The sequence below is a fragment of the Chenopodium quinoa genome, unplaced genomic scaffold, assembly GCF_001683475.1.
Source record: "Chenopodium quinoa cultivar QQ74 unplaced genomic scaffold, ASM168347v1, whole genome shotgun sequence".
Classification (NCBI taxonomy): Eukaryota; Viridiplantae; Streptophyta; class Magnoliopsida; order Caryophyllales; family Amaranthaceae; genus Chenopodium; species Chenopodium quinoa.
Window position 1 is genome coordinate 3,885,017 of NW_018742390.1, and position 18,395 is coordinate 3,903,411.

Below are 18,395 nucleotides of genomic sequence, written 5' to 3' on the forward strand. Positions count from 1 at the left end.
CGCAAAACGAGGCATTGCATCACCTTGGCGAGCCGGGGTGCATAGCAGCCCATATGTGGCTGCCAAGGTGGCAGCACCGCCTTACTTGTGGCCACACGCAAGGCAGCAGCACACGCGCGGCAGCAGGTGCGGGCTGCAGCAGCCACGCGCGGCTGTGCCGTGGCAGCAGCTCGCGGCCGTGTGCCGTGGGCCGTGTGTTCGTGGTCTTGGCGTGTGTGTATACTTGGTGCGGTGAGGTGGCTAGCCATAGTAGGCTTGAAGTAGCTTATTTTGCCGTTTTACTTATTTTAATTAACTTTGTTTATTTTAATTAAAATTTTGGGAGGTTAGGCCTCGGTTTTGAGCGGCATTGGCAAAATTTCATTTTGACAAGTTTGGGTGCTACCGACTTAATTAATTGGATTAATTAAGGAAATGCAGAATTTAGTGGGAGCTTCAATTATTAATGACGTAATTTATATAATCGGTTAAACAACTTTGACTAGTTTTAATTAGGCGTGTTAATCGGGTTAACCACCTAGATTAGTTACTAGTGCGCGCTTTGTTTAAATGCATTTTACTTTGTTTTAATTTGTAAATTGCATGGGCCATTCACAAATAGTGAATGGATGAATGGAATATATATATTCTCTCTCACAGGTTTTATGAAATGGCAACTAGTGGGACCCGACTAGGATAGAAAATACGGACTACGTGCCGTTATGTATTTTTGTAAATCTAAATACGGTCTATGCACCGTTAAGTATTTTTGTACTTTAATATTTAAATTATTCCTAGTTGTAGACACTAGTTTTTGCATAGTTTGGTTAAGTCTTGAAGACGGCGTATCTTGGAAGACAAAGCCTCGAATTGCAAATGAAGACCTTTTGAAGATATGAAGATCTCAAGGGGTCATGCTAGTTGCCAATATGCATCTATAATTTTGATTTATATTTTATGCTTATATATATGTGTAAATTATTCGTTAGATGCATGTTTAGGTTTTCTTGATGTTGCGATGATTAGTTAAGTTCACTTAAATCAACCAACATAGAAATCCTAGGTCCCTAATAATATTGAGTCAAACTTGCCTTTCCAAACAACACTTATTAACCGAACGAGAGTGATGGTAGGCTACGCCAAAGCGAGGTGCCATCACTTCTCCAAGGGGCATAAGGCACACCGGGTGTGCACGTTGGTTTTGGTTTAACTCATCGGTATGGGTGAGGAGTCCTCACATACCGTGGCAAAAGAGATACATCGTCAAAGATGCATTAGATGCGACGTTTATCTAACCAAGAGTGGCTTAGAGCCATTAGCAAGGCAATGCTTACCCAAGAAGATTGAGTGTTTAAGACAAGCCAAAGCATGCTTAACCAGTCTTTGTTTCTTCGGATCTTGGAATCGCCTTATTTTCACAAAAAATAGGGACATTTTTTACGTGTGAGTAAGACGTTAAATAAGTATTGAAAATTTGAATGAATAAAATTCAATCTTATTTAAGTATTTTGAATGGTTTTTCATTAAAATTCTTTCAATTGTAGAATCATGTCTTCAACCCCAAACAATCAGTTTTCATTACGCTCAATTCTCGACAAAGAGAAGTTGAGTGGTACCAATTTCCTTGATTGGCAAAGGAACTTGCGCATCGTTCTTATGCAAAAACAGAAAGAGTATGTCCTTGATGAGGAAATGCCTGACGCTCCAAATGAGGAGGTAACTCAAGCGGCCCTTAACCAATGGCAAGTAGCAGATCGAGATGTCAAGTGCGTAATGCTAGCCACTATGTCTCCTGAACTTCAGAAAACCTTCTTCGAGAAGGAATCGGCCTATGAGATCATTTCTGAGTTACAGAATATGTTTCAAGAGCAGGCTCGAACTGAAAGGTTTGAAACCCACAGGCAGATCCTTGAGACTAAGCTGAAGAAAGGAGAGCCAGTCAGCCCACATGTGCTCAAATTGATTGGATTATTTGAGAACATGGGAAGGCTTGATGCGGGGTATTCAACTGAAATGGCTATTGACATCATTCTCCATTCCCTTCACAAAGGCTATGACCAGTTCAAGATGAACTACAACATGCATAGCATGGAGAAAACCCTCACTGAGCTTCATGGGATGTTGAAGCAAGCTGAGCAGACGCTCAAGGATGAGGGAAAGCATGATATTCTCATGATCAAGAAGGGTAAGCCGTTCAAAGGGGCAGGCAAAAGGAAGAAGGGCTTCAAGGGGAAAGGGAAGAAGAACTTTCCGCCTAAGCCAAAAGCTACCAAAGACAACAAGGAGAAAAAGGTAGCATCTTCTAAGTCTGATTCCGAATGCTTCTATTGCAAGAAGAAGGGACATTGGAAAAGAGACTGCCTCAAATTCAAGGAAGATAAGAAGAACTACATCAGGTATTTACGTTATAGACTTTAACTTCACTAGCTCGGCTTCATGGGTATTAGATACCGGATGTGGCTCACACCTTTGTTCCAATTCACAGGGACTAAGGAACACTAGGAAGCTAGCGAAGGGAGAGATCGAGCTCCGGGTAGGAAATGGAGCAAGGATTGGTGCTATTTCCATAGGATCTCTTAGTTTGTCTTTGCCCACGGGGCTAGTTTTGGAACTTGACAATGTTTATTGTGGTCCCAACATTACCAAAAACATCATTTCAATTTCGGCGTTGGACGCCAAAGGTTTTGAATTTTGAGTTAAAGACCAATCATGTTCATTTTATCTCGATAATGTTTTATATGGTACGGCACATTCAGAAAATGGTCTTTATGTGTTATCACTAAACAAGGAAATTTATAACGTTAATAATCCTACAAAGAAAGCTAAGACTACACAGTCTAGTCAAACTTACTTGTGGCATTGTCGCCTTGGCCACATTAACATCAAACGCATCAAGAAACTTCTACAAGAAGGCATTCTTGACTCATTTGATTTAGAATCCTTTGAGAATTGCGAAGGATGTTTATTAGGCAAGATGATAAAGCAACCATTTTCCAAGTTAGGAGAAAGGACCAGTGACTTGTTGGGACTAATACACACCGATGTATGTGGACCAATGAGTACACCCGCAAGGAGTGGTTATCGGTATTTCATAACCTTCACGGACGACTTTAGTAGATATGGTTATGTCTATCTAATGTCGCACAAATCTGAATCGTTTGATAAATTCAAAGAATTTCAGAATGAAGTTGAAAACCAACTCGGCAAGAAAATCAAAGCGCTTCGATCGGATCGAGGTGGCGAATATTTGAGCCAAGAGTTCGATGACCATCTGGAAGAACATGGAATACTTTCAGAATTGACGCCTCCGGGAACTCCTCAATGGAATGGAGTATCTGAAAGGAGGAATCGAACCTTGTTAGACATGGTCCGATCTACTATGGGTCTTAGTGAACTTCCAATCTCTTTCTAGGGACATGCACTTTTAACTGCGGCACTCACTCTAAATCGTGCTCCGTCAAAAGCAGTGGAAAAGACTCCATATGAATTATGGACAAGCAAACCGCCAAGGTTGTCTTTTCTCAAGATTTGGGGATGCGAAGCATATGTCAAGAAACTCATTTCTGACAAACTTCTTCTGAAATCTGACAAGGTTTACTTTGTGGGATATCCAAAAGAAACCAAAGGGTATTACTTCTACAACAAATCCGAGAACAAAGTGTTTGTTGCTCGTGATGGTGTCTTCTTGGAGAAGGAGCATCTCTCCAAAATGACAAGTGGGAGGAAAATCGAACTCGACGAAGTTCGAGAGGACGAGCAACAAGGACAAGTTGACAATCAAAGTGCTTACCAAGCAGCTGTTGACATTGGTCAAAGTCAAAATATGCAAAGTCAACCCGACAATGCAAATGCTCAGTCCATTACCCTACGTAGGTCGACTCGGCCAAGATCTCAACCTGACAGATATCTCGGTGTTGTATTAACCGAAGATCTGGACATCCTAGTAGTGGATGGATATGAGCCGGCAACCTACAAGCAAGCTATGACGAGCCCCGACTCTGCAAAATGGCAAGAGGCAATGAAATACGAAATGGACTCCATGTTTGAAAATCAAGTATGGGACTTGGTTGATTTACCCGCAGGTTATACACCTATCGGATGTAAATGGATTTTCAAGATGAAAACCGACAAAGATGGAAATGTATTCATTTACAAAGAAAGGCTGGTAGCAAAAGGTTACAGGAAAATTCACGGCGTTGATTACGATGAAACCTTTTCTCCAGTAGCTATGCTTAAGTTCGTTCGAATTCTTCTAGCGATTGCTGCATATTACAATTATGAAGTATGGCAGATGGACGTCAAAACCGCCTTCCTCAATGGGATTTTGGAAGAAACTGTGTATATGACACAGCCTGAAGGTTTTGTCGACCAGAATAATCCTAAGAAGGTATGCAAGCTCAAGAAGTCCATCTATGGATTAAAGCAAGCAAGCAAAAGTTGGAATCTGCGATTTGATGAAGCCATCAGTGAGTTTGGTTTTATCAAGAATCCAGATGAGTCTTGTGTCTACAAGAAGGTCAGTGGGAGTGACATCGCCTTCCTAGTCTTATATGTCGATGACATTTTGCTCATTGGAAATAGCATTCCATTGCTAGAGTCTGTAAAGACTTGGCTCGGGAAATGTTTTTTAATGAAAGACTTGGGAGAGGCTCAGTACATATTAGGCATCAAGATCTATAGGGATAGATCAAAAAGGATGATTGGAATGAGTCAAAGTACTTACATCGATAAGGTACTGGCTCGATTCCAAATGGAAGGAGCCAAGAGAGGGCACCTACCCATGTCACATGGCATAACCTTAAGCAAGAAGCAGTGTCCAAAGACACCTGATGAGCGAGAAAGGATGAGTCGAATTCCATATGCTTCGCTTATTGGATCGATCATGTATGCCATGATATGTACTAGGCCTGATGTATCGTATGCCTTAAGTGCTACGAGCCGATACCAATCAGATCCAGGAGAGGCGCATTGGACTGTGGCCAAGAATATTATAAAGTACCTGAAAAGGAACAAAGATAAATTCTTGGTTTATGGTGGTAAAGATGAATTGGTTGTTGAGGGATATACCGATGCAAGCTTCCAGACAGACAAAGACGACTTTAAGTCACAATCAGGATACATATTCCGTCTCAATGGAGGAGCGTTTAGTTGGAAGAGTGCAAAGCAAAGCACAACCGCTGATTCTTCAACTGAAGCCGAGTACTTGGCAGCATCTGAGGCAGCCAAGGAGGCAGTTTGGATTCGCAAGTTCATTGATGAACTTGGTGTTGTACCCTCCATCAAGGGTCCAATAGACCTCTATTGTGACAACAATGGAGCTATTACTCAGGCTAGAGAGCCACGAGAACATCAGAAGGTCAAACATGTCCAGAGGCGATTTCACATGATTCGAGAATGGAAGTCAGAAGGTGAAATCAGAATTTGCAAAGTTGGAACGGATGACAATGTAGCCGATCCACTTACTAAACCTTTGCCTCAAGTGAAGCACAACAAACACATTGAGGCAATGGGAATCAAGCATGTCATGAACTGGCTTTGAATTCCATTTTATAGTGTTTTAATCAAATTTTGAACAATGTTGATGTAAAGAACTATGATGAACCATTCAGTTTTGGAGTAATTAAAATTTTCATGCAATTTAAATCACTCCGTCTCTATTTAATTGTGGTTTAGAATTAAATAATGAGTCCATTCGATTTTAATAAATATTCAAAATAGGGTATCAAGTCAATGGCTTGGATAAAGAAACACCTATTAAAGTGAACATTGAATATTTTAATCGAAAATTATCCCTAATCAAGGTCATATTTTGTGGACGATTGATGACCATCAGAGATTAGTGTGTAGTATGATTTATAGCACCGTTTCTTGTGCTATGAGGATATAAATCATTTGCACAGGTATTGGTTTAGAACCATACTGGATCGACCTATGAGGATACTTTAAGAGATTTAAAATCGTCATAAGTATTTTCTCATTATTACTATCGGAACTCTTTTCCTTTGACCATGAGTAGTGGGAGATCTCTTGTTTGAGTACTAATCCGCTTTGGTATCCGCCAAACGTTCGCCGTAACTGGGGATTATAAAGACAGATATTGGGCGGGTGAGTCCTCTTAGTAAGAGAAGCTACATTACAAGACTGGAAATGTCCCCCTACTAACAATAGGGAACATGTCTTGTTGTTTACAAGTCCTCTCGAAGAGCTAGACTGTGAAAAATGCATGGTCGTGCTAAGATGGATTTTAGAAATCATCTGCTTATTGACAATCAAACTCGGATTTCGAGAAACACTTCTGGACGTAACAGAGATGACTAGTAATCTTACTCTGTAGTTCATGAAGAGACATAGGATAAGGGCTATACACTAAATGCACACTTGTCCGGAAGGACAAGTGGGAGATTGAAAGGAATAGTGTCCTTCGAACAAGTGTATTATTCTGATAGCGGGTTCAGAATTATTAGAAAGCTAATATATTTAGTAAGGTCAAGTGATCGGAATGCCTGGGTGGAGGCCGCTTCCGATCAGTAATATTAATATAATTAATATTACAGCTTAATCTTGACTAAACCCTTCGGGTCACACCCAAGCAAATATATGCGAACCAACTCGACGAATTAATTCGGAAGAAATTAATTCGTCGCCCGAGTGTTAAATAATTAGACGTCGGTATTTCGAGCTTAGAGCGTCGAAACCGATCGTCGGAAGTCGAGTCTAAATAATAAAAGACGAGACACGCAAAATAATAATAAATCAACAATATTCCCGAAAATACCCTAGCATCGGAGTGCCCCGAGCATCCGAATGCTAGGGGCAAGACGAGCCGGCGCACCGTGCTGCAGCCGCGGCTAGGCACAGCAGAAGCCGCACCGCACCACGGCAGCAGCCGCAGCCGCACCATGCCACAGCAGCAGCCGCGCCACAGCAGCAGCTGGTACGGGCTGGGCTCGGGCCAGGTGCGGGCTGGGTGCGGGCCGGGCTCAGGCTTGGCTCGTGGCTTGGCTCGGGCCATAGGGCCGTGTATAAGGGGAAGGTTGGGAGCAAGTGGGTTGCCATGTGGCACAAGGTGAGGGAGAGAGTGGGGAGCAAGTTTGGTCCCCATCTCCAAGTGGTCCTCACCTACTCTCTCATGTATGCTTGACACTTGTTGATTTATTACTAGTTTGCTTAATAATTTTATTTTAGCTTTAAAATAAAATGAGAAAATCTCATTGTCCCACATTGATGGGAGAGATTTTCATACTCCATCATTCCCTATAAATACCCAACTTTGGGCATAGGAAATGATGCTTGAGTGGGAGTTAAAAAGAGCATTCCATAATATTGGAAAAACTCTTAAACTCATATAACACTCGGGTTTTGGTAGGACCTCGCTAAACCCCAGGTAGTAGACCTTAAAGTTGTATTCGCCCTATTGCGGGTGGAAACCGTTGGAGGCGCGGCGCTTGACATGCTCGTAGCTTTCAAGTAAGAGCCCCGGTTTTTGGGCAAAGCTCGCTTCGAGGGTAAGATTCGTTATCTTTTCTTAGTAATTATTTATTTATGCTTTATGATTTTAATTATTGTGAGTGGTTCCTTGGGTCGGGGTTTATTTCCGCGGTGAGTCGGACTCACCAAACCCCAACAATTACCTCCCCTAGTCAATGTCAAGGGAGTTAGAAGCTTCTTGGGTCATGCGGGGTTCTATCGCCGCTTTATCAAAGATTTTTCTAAAATTGCTAAACCACTGACACAGCTTTTGCTCAAGGATGCCCCATTTATTTTTACTGACTAGTGTCTTGAGGCTTTTCACAGGATTAAGCAGGCTTTGATATCGGCACCCATCATATGTGCTCCCGATGAGAACCTCCCTTTTGAGATCATGTGCGATGCAAGTGACTTTGCATTAGGAGCCGTGCTCGGACAGAGGAAGGATAAGGTTTTTCATGCTATTTATTATGCCAGCAAAACCTTAGATGAAGCCCAAGTCAACTATGCCACCACAGAAAAGGAGTTTCTTGCTGTTATATATGCTTTAGAGAAATTTAGATCATATCTAGTTGGTTCTAAAGTTATTGTTTTTACTGATCATGCAGCATTAAAATCTTTGATAGCCAAGGCGGAATCAAAGCCAAGGCTACTCCGTTGGGTTCTCTTGCTCCAAGATTTCAACATTGAAATAAAAGATAAAAAGGGAGCAGAGAACGTAGTGGCAGACCACTTATCACATATCAGGTATGATGAGGGTAAGGATTCTTTACCTATAGATGATTCTTTCCCTGACGATAACCTGTATGCAGTTGTTGAGCATCACCCTTGGTACGCCGATTTTGCTAATTATATAGTGGGTGGTACTCTACCTCCTGACTTGTCCTACCAACAGAAAAAGAAATTCCTCTATGATGTTAAACATTATTTTTGGGATGACCCTTTTTTGTTTCGTGAGTGTGCAGATGGATTATTTCGCAGGTGTGTTCCCGAATGGGAGGTTCACGACGTCCTTACCAGTTGTCATACTTCACCCTATGGTGGACATCATGGCCCCACTAAAACGGTGGCCAAGATTAATGAGTCAGGTTTCTTTTGGCCTAATATGTTTAAAGATGCTAACACTTTTGTGCAGGCTTGTGACTCTTGCCAGAGGACTGGCAACATTTCGCGGAGGCATGAGATGCCCCAAACTGGGATTCTAGAAGTTAAAATATTCGATGTTTGGGGTATCGATTATATGGGGTCGTTCTCATCTTCCAATGGGAATTGTTACATACTTGTAGCCGTCGATTATGTGTCCAAGTGGGTTGAAGCCATAGCTTCACCAAAAAATGATTCCAAGGTAGTCATTAAGCTCTTCAAGAAGATCATATTTCCCAGGTTTGGTGTTCCACGAGCTATTATTAGTGATGGGGGTACCCACTTCCATGAAAGACAATTGGATAACCTCCTCAAGAAGTATGGCGTATATCATAGAACGGGGCTTAGTTACCACCCTCAAACTAGTGGTCAAGTTGAGGTCTCTAATAGGGAAATCAAGGCGATCCTAGAAAAGGTAGTAGCCAAGTCAAGAAAAGATTGGAGCATGAAGCTTGATGACACACTTTGGGCATACCGGACTGCATTTAAAACACCGATCGGTACTTCACCTTATATATTGGTTTATGGTAAGGCATGTCATCTTCCCGTAGAATTGGAGTACAAAGCTTTTTGGGCGATCAAAGAGCTTAATATGGATTCTAACGCCGCGGGAAAGAAGAGACTCCTTCAACTCAATGAGTTGGATGAGTTTAGATTGTCGGCATATGATAGTGCGCGGATCTACAAGGAGAAGACCAAGAAGTGGCACGACAAGAGGATCCTACCAAGAGAGTTTGCACCGGGCGATAAGGTTCTTCTCTTTAATTCTAGATTGAAGATTTTCCCAGGAAAGTTGAAGTCTAGGTGGTCCGGTCCCTTCACTGTCACAAAGGTAAACAAATTTGGTTCGGTAGAGTTGGTGAATGACAAAGGTGAAGAATTCAAGGTGAATGGCCAAAGGTTGAAAGTGTATCATGAAGGTGCTACCATTAGAGATGTGGAGGAGACTCTCCTAACTCCACTTTCAACATGAGTTTCAATGTGGTGAGAAGGTCGTGCGGGACCTAGATAAACCAGCGCTTTGCGGGAGGCAACCCGTATTTCATGCTTTATAGGCTAGTTTTCCTTTTCCTTAATTTTCCTTTTTTTTATTGTTTTTTTTCAGAGAGGCGAGGAGAGTGATATTTCACCGGTTTTAAGTGTTTTTGTACAGGTATGAATTTCACAGGGTATAAAGACTTAGAGAAATTTTGAAGAAGAAACGGAATCGGAGGAAAAAGGCTCTCTCGGGCCCGATCAGGTGAGGCTCGCCCGATCGGGCGCGCAAGTGAGCAAGAATTCAGGGTCAATTTCGCCCGATCGGGCGAAATTGCCCGATCGGGCGCGTAAGTGAGCTAAGAATCGAAGCATATTTCGCCCGATCGGGCGAAATAGCCCGATCGGGCGCGCAAGCTAAGTGGATTCCAGGGTTATTTTCGCCTGATCGGGCAAGTTTTTTGGAAAATCGAGTAAAAGAAAAAGAAATGTCGGGCGAAGTTCGCCCGATCGGGCGAGAAAAAGGGCGAAAAATCGTTCACGTTCGCGCCCGATCGGGCGCGCAACTTGAATTTTGGAGAATCACACCTTCGCCCGATCGGGCGAGGCTCGCCCGATCGGGCGCGCCATCAGGACGACACCCCCTTTATTTTCTTTTCTCTTCTTTCTTCCCTCATTTCCTTCTTATTTCTTCTTCTTCATTCACTTTCTCTCTCTAAAACCTCCATTTTCAAACCTTAAACTTTCACTTCAATCTAAGATCTTCTCCAATTCCTCCATCCAAAATCAAAATTTTTTACATATTTCATCTTCCCTCACCTTCCTCTACACTCTATCCTAATTTTCCCCAATTTTCTCTCAATTTTTCTCAAACCCTAAGAGAGAGAAACCTCAAATTTTCTACTATTTTCAACGACAATGGCCTCCAAGCGTTCAAGAAATCAAAGGGGTGAGAGCTCTAGTGCGGCACAACCAACAATCAACCCGGACCTTCAAATTTCGGGATGGGAGGAAGTTGTAATCGTTTCGGAGGAGCAACGGGTTCGGATGATCAACCTCATCGATCGTCAGGTAATTTCTACCCGTTTCATACATCATCCTACTTTAGCTAGGTTAGGTCTTGACAAATATGTAGAAATTTTTTTTCAAATGTGCCACGATACTTATGATTATTTAACATTGGAATTTATATCAAGTTTTAATGTTATCAAAATGAATGCACTTATCACTCACGTCCAATTTCGATTGTTAAACAATAATGTGAGATTAACTTTAAAGGAATTTGGTAAATTGTTTGACTTGAAATCGGACAAGCCTATTGAACCTTCTCAAGTCCACACCGCCGTGGTCTACAAGAGGTTAACAGGGGAGGATTTGGTGAACCTCCAACATGCCAAAGGGACGTGGATTCAACATCCCGTCCCCAAACTTTGGCAAAGATTTGCCGGCCTCACTATTTTTGGGAGGCATGAACCGGCAAATGTTCGGAGGGATGAATTGGAATTGTTGGCTTCCTATATAATTCCTAATGCTGAAAAATTAAATTTACCCATAGGATAGCCAACCATTTTTAAAGGGCGACCAATGCGGCCGAAGCTAGTAGGTCTAGAGCGCCTATTTACTTTGGGGGGTTAGTGACCCATATAGCTAGGAAGCATTTAGGTTGGAACCCCGATGGGCATAGAAAAGTTGTGGGATAGAACCTAATGGACCTACCTTATTTTGGGAGTTTGAATTGGGTACAACCGGTGGGGAGTGATACTTGGTGGATTGTCCACCGACAATCGGGTAGGAGAGACCAAGCATTTACCTTACCCAACCCCGCCTTGACCAAATTTGAGAGGGGGAAGCCCTCTTATACCTTCGAGTTAGATGGTCAAGGTGAGGTTCAACCACCTCACCCCTCACCACAACCTCACCAATCCCCCATTCACCATTCACCTCACTACACACCACCCCCACCTTTCACCTACGGCATGCCTACAATGCCTACTTCCTCGGTCGATTACAATGTCGACCCAAATGCCCCATATGACTTTTCGGCTTTTAGGAGCCAACTAGATCGCATTGAGACGGGGCAAGGGAGGGTTGAGGGCATGATGCAAAACCTATATTCTAAGTTAAGCACCCTAGATGGCCGGGTAGGTCTTATTGAGAGGAACCTAGGGAGGGGCCTTTACCCCATGTATGATGATTACGCCCGTCGGGGGGCTATTCCTCCCGATTCCCTTCCTCTCGATTAGTTCCAATACCCCCAAGGCGGGTATTCTCACCCCGGTGCTTATGATACTTATGTGGACTACTCTTCGGTCCACGGATATGGGGGTATGGGTGGGAATGTAGACCCTAACTACTATGTCGGTGGTTCGGGGTATGGTGGTGGTGGCTCTAGCCATGGAGGGGCCGGCTCTAGCCACGGTGGGGGGTACTCTAGGATGGATGAGGATGAGGAGTAGGCTACTCTCCCAAGTCAATGAGGGCATTGCTTGATTTGTCTTGGGGGGTGTTCTTTCACCTTTGAAATTCTCTTCCTTCTCTCCCTTTATTTGCTTTCTAGTGTAGTTTTAATTTTCTTTCCTAGTGTAGTTTTTATTGCTTTCTTATTTATGAAAAATAAAAAAAAAATTGAAAAAATAAAAATTCAAAAATACGTTCCAATGAATTGTAAATCATGCTTCCCTGTGCCCCATACTTGAGAAAATTGTTTTGATTCTTGGTATTTGATGATGAACATTGTGGATTTGTTGGTCATGATTTGAAGTCTAATTGTTTGGATTCCTTAACTTGCGTCAATTTTGTCCAACTACTTGTGAATATAGTGCCTGACTAGTTGATTTGGTTAGGAAATGTGTGATAGTTCCATAATTCCTGGTATGTCAATGAATTTGAGTATTGATTTGCAACTATAAGTAGTGTTTCATGACTTTATAATATGCACATGAGGAGGACGAAGGCGTTCATTCCTTAGGTAGCCTTCAGAGATATTTAGATACATTTGTTCCCTTCTTGTCACCTATGTTGTTGCTTGTGCCCTTTTATTGTTTCTAGCCACATTACAAGCCTTAATTGCCCCATTGGTTACTAGTCCCAATCTTGGCTTGGGGGAGCTATTAGTGAGTCAGGTGAGGGAGTTTGTAGTGTTCACTTTATTTGCACAATTTGGGTGGGTTTTGAGAAGTAATTTGTTTTGATCATATTTTTGTTTTTATGAGGTTGAAAGTTGTAGATATTCGAGAAAAATAAAAGTGTGATGAAAAAAAAGAAGTTCAAAGAAAAAAAAGTGAGAAATTTGAAAAAAAAAAAAAGAAAAGAAAGTGAACTTCTAAGAAAAAAAAAAGGAAAAAAAATGCTTGATGTTCAAATGTTCTAAGTGAAGGTTAATCAAAAGAAAGAAAAAAAGTTGAGTTTCAATGTAAATAATTCAAGTTATGAGTTCAAAGGTTGTTATTCACTCTTGTTCTACACTATCATGTTTTTATGAGTGAATTTGTGAGTGTTGGGATTGTTTTATTGTTTGGAGTATATTTGGTTGTTGTTGGAGTTGGTTATGTTGGAGATGTGTATGATCATTACTTTTGATCATGGTTTTATTGGGATTTGGCTCCCTTAATGCATAGCTTTTCTCTCACATAATCCCAAATTTATCCTACCTTTACCCTAGCCTTACATTACAAGCTTAAAAGACCTTCCGACCTTGTGCATAGAAGTTGTGTAAATGTGAAAGTGTTGTCTTTCAATGCAAGCTATGACTTGACATATTTCGAGTCGACTAGTAGGATTGAGCGTTCATTGTTTTATACACACGAGAGTGTGAGTTGGGAGGGCATTGTTCACATTAAAGGGGTTGGGTGGAGAGCGATCGAGTACATTCTTTACTCGCCACATAAATGAGAGTCGAGTGTGTGAGCACTAGTCTTGAATTCTATATGCTCTTGTGGTTTGCTCTACTTGACAATTGTTGGGGAGGAAGGGTGATTAGATGAATAAGATTGATTGACGTTGAAGCATGTTTGTTTAATTTTACCTTGAATCGTTGGCTTTTGATTTGTTGATTGGGGTGAAGTATGTTTTATATGTTCATTGATGAGCCCTTTGCTTAGGGACAAACAAAGGTTTGGATTGGGGGAGTTTGATGTGTCCATTTTATATAGTATTTTACCCCCGTCCCTTGGTCATAATTAGTAGTGTTTTTGGCCCTTTAGGGCCACTTTTATTACTAATATGTGTTTTCTAGTGTTTTCGTAGTTTTGGTTAAGTTTTGCAGGGAATTGCACCTTCGGAGCATTTTCCCGGGATTTTTATGAAGCGACTACGAGCATTGGAGGAGCACGACCATTTTCGGAGCCCGAGGCAATTGGACCATGTATTTGAGACCCGAGAGGAAATATGGATTGGGCCGAGAAATCTAGCCCAAATCGAAGTCCAAACCTCCAAGATGAAGTCGGGCCCAATCGGGCAAGCTTACGCCCGATCGGGCGAGCTGCGCTCATGCCAGCTGCCAAGGAGATGCGCGCCCGATCGGGTGAGCGTAGGCTCGATTGGGCGCAGCACTTAAGGATAGGCATAGAAAAAAAGGCGGGCCCGATCGGGCGCCCCCTTCGCCCGATCGGGCGCGTGTTTTGTTAGAACCTGATTAAGCTTTGTTTAATTCGTGTTTTAGGGGAGATATTTATATTCGTTTTGTACGGATAATTAATCACTTCTTTCTCTTAGACCTTCTCTCTCTACTTAGTATTTTTATCTCTCTAGAATTCTCTCTCAACTCTTGTACTTAATTCCTTCATTAATTCCAGATTTGTTTTGGTACAATTTCTTCCCTTTCTAATTTCAGCTATTTTAATTGTTTTCTTGTTTATGTTTTTAATTGTTTATTTGATTGGATTAGTTATGATGATTAGTGAGTAGTTTAATTCTAGGGTTCATGGGGATCCATAATTAATATGAAGGGATAGTTTGTTATTATTGATTGTTGATATTGCATGATAATTTCCTATTGAATTGTTTTAATTCTTTGCAATTAGATTATGAATCGAGCAGATGTAATTTGATTGTGAATGTTTAGAAATATTGAATTGATGAATCGAGCAGATGTTGATTTAATATTAAAGGCTATTTTTAATAGGAACTTAGGTCTAATAAATTGCGAGAGCCTGTTAGATCCATGTTGGTTAATAAATTGCGAGAGCCTGTTAATCATGTTATTGATGCATTGTTAATTATTGATTGCTTCATTCTATCCTGGAATATTAATTATTGGTGAACCTGCGACCCTAGATTTCCTTATTATTGATTCTTTTCTCCCTAAATTCACCCTTCGTAGTATAAAAATCATATTTAAAATATTGGTTACTTGGATAATTTAGATTATATTAATTAATTAGAATTAAAAAGACTTGTTTCCCTGTGGAGATCGACCGTACTTCCCTATCTACTTTAGTTAGAGAATTTAGGAATTATTTTTGATTAGGGGATACGACTTTACCCTGTCATCCACACACACCACCGTTCAAAATTAAAGCAAAATCAAAATCAAACAAGTAAATCCATACTCCACCATCGAAATTCAAGCAAAATCAACACTTAATAAGAAAATCCATACACCACCTTTTGAAATTCAAACAAAATCAGAATCTAACAAGCAAGGGACCATCGGAGAAGAGTGAGAGAAAACGAGCGGTGGTGGGCGACCGTAGGAGAAGAGTGAGAGCGGTGGCAGTGGTCGCAAGGGTAGTGACTTAGCGACGAAAGAAGGGAAAAAGATTAGGGTGTTGGTCTTTTGCCACAAGGAAAGAGTAGTAAGGGATGAGCGGTGGATGGTGGACGGAGATTGAGTGAGAAAAACGAGGAAAAATTAAGGTGAGGAAGAGTGAGGAAGCCTCAAAGAGAAAAGTGGGAAAACGTAATGGGGTATAGGTTTATATATGAAGGGGAATATGGGCTGGGGTATTGGGCTTCATGCAAATTCGGTTTGGAACTTCGGTTTTCGGTTTTAAGAAGCCCAAAATCAAAACCGATCCGCAGTCCGTATTTTTAAAAACCCCAAATCGATCCAAATCAAATTTCCAAAATAACTGACCCGAATTGTTAATTTGGTTTTGATATGTTCGGTTTGCGGATTTAATCCCTATCACTTTCACCCCTAGGGTGGCTGCACTAGGGTGGTTTTTTTTTTATCACTAGTAATTAATTAAATAACCTAAAAGAGAGCCAATAAGAGAAAGTCACGTGGCATAATCAACCTTAATGATTAAATTTTGGCACTTGATGACAATTTTGTGAAACTCGGATGTAACACCCCAATAATTATCTCTTAAAACCTGTAAATACCCTGAACAAAATCCAAGAGAATTACTGGCGTGCTACCGCCACGTGTTCAAACGTTAAGGCTATATCATAAATTAGCAGCGGAAAAAATAATTCAGTTATAAATAAGTTTCAAAACCAATAAACAAAACCAAATTAAATCTTACAACTTGGAACCATTAAGTCTCTTATTCAAAACCCAACTTAGTTAAAATAGTATGAAAGTAAAGTTGAGTTTAAACAAATTCAAACTTATGAAAAGAAATAAACTACGAATAATAACCAACTCTCCACTCAAAATCCCACAACCCTGATGCGAATGCTGCGTGTATAAGAACCTGTGGTTAATCTGCTCCCCAATATTACAAGTGTAAAAATTGGATCGTCACAGGGTCATTGAAAGGCGAAGGCCATGACCAAAGAAAGACACATACAAAAGCACGCAATCAGCAAAGCTGAGTACATACAAGTTACAAAACATAAAAGAAATCCCTAACACGCTACTAATAGTCAATCATCACGCATCATTAGTTTATAAACTCGACACATGACTCAACTATCAAATTTATTAAGACTTCACTAGTTAATATTAACTAACTCATTTATTTATTTCATTGGATTTAGCAATAGACAAGGTTGTCCAACCCATGTCCCATTTGGAACATCAATAAAAGAAAAACCCCATGCCTCCTTTCGGAAACATCAATAAACATCCAACGACCACGGGCGCGACTCCGTGACCGTAGTTAGTATGAGATCTCACCTAACTCCTAGTTTTTAAAAAAATATTTGAAATAGGAGACTCGTAGATCAGACGGCCTCGATAAAAGTACACGACTAATACCCCGTGTACCCCAACCCCTGATTGTCATTACTCCAGAAGTGCAGCAATCCAGAGTTTTATTGCTCATCCATCTTGCACTTTACGTGATTTACAGGTTTAGACTTGGTGATGACTCATATTCATAACAATACAAACATTCTAAACACAATTCAATCAAACAAGACAAGTTTCCAATTTCAATTCTTGATTTATTAGTGACAAACAACACTTATTATTTATTCCTTTACTACCTCGATGTATTAACACCTTGAGTGCATAAGGCACCCCAAAACCTTAACCTCGTCTTATAAGACTTGAATTCTTCCTTTACTCATCCTGTTTGCATAATCATGAATGAGCAATAAATTAATCTTTACACCAATCACATACCTTTGCCTCTAAGTGCACCTTGCATAATTAGAGCACAAATAATACTTGCAATATAAAATAGTGCACATCATATGAAATTCACAATGTATAACTAAACAATTTAACCCAGTCATCCTTATACATGATACTAAGTTCTCGATCCGTCCTTAAACATGCACCTAAAAGAAAGGTTTCGTAACTTGTACGTACCTTGAATAAACGAATTGGTATGCCACTTTACTATATAGAAATCACCTTCAATAAACTCCTCTCCTAAACCAAACAATAACATCTCAATCAATACCTAATCAATCAAATTTACAGCAATACTAACTTACTTTAAACCTTCAAAATCCAAATCAAACAACACTTTAAAACCTTCCCTTTAGTTAAAATTAAAGGCTTATATATAGTTCTTTAAATTTTCTTCATAAAAACCTTAAAATACACTCTTATACATGAAATTACAGCAAGTTTAAAGTTTAATAAAAATCTTTAAATTATTTAAAAACCCCTAATAATCTCCCTTTTTAATGGGTGATTAAACCCTCTTTATAAAACATCAAAAGTAGTACTTAGAAACTATTTCTAGCACTTAAAACTTCAATAAAAACATATATTTATGCTTAATTAACTTTAAACATAATTAATTTTATCAATCAAACTCAAGGATAATATTTTAATTATAAAAAAACTTCTTTAAAATAAAAAACTGCCCGAAAATCATAATTAGAGGCTGAATTTAGCCACGAGAGGGTTCAGAACCTTTTTTGTCAAAATCGGATGGAAAATAAAAACTTATTAAAACGTTGTTTCCACATGGAAAACACTACTTTTTTGTCAAAATCGGATGAGTTCAGAACCTGATCGGGATTAAAACGGGATTAATATTAACGAACGTAAATTTAAAAATTAAAACACGAATTTACATGTTCAAAATAATCTGGAATTAAATTAAACTAATCATTAGTTATAATCACCAAAATTTCAAAACATCATTACTATAAAAGCCCTAAATCAATTGTTCATAAAAACCCTATAATCATGATTTTCAATAATTAAAAACCCTAGGTTATAAAATTTACAAAATCTGAAAATTATGACATTATAAAATCTGAAATTATAAAGTTTAATCATCAAAATACAACTTGATACTAATTAAATTACTTTCAAACAATAAATCAAAATCCATAAATCAATAATTATAATTATACAAATTAATAAAACAAAGGAGAGAGAAAATAAGACTAACCTTTTTGTGTGGGAAATTTTTGGGGATTAATGGGGTATTTATGGGAGAGAATGTTATAGGGTAAGTAAGAAAATTGGGCCTCAT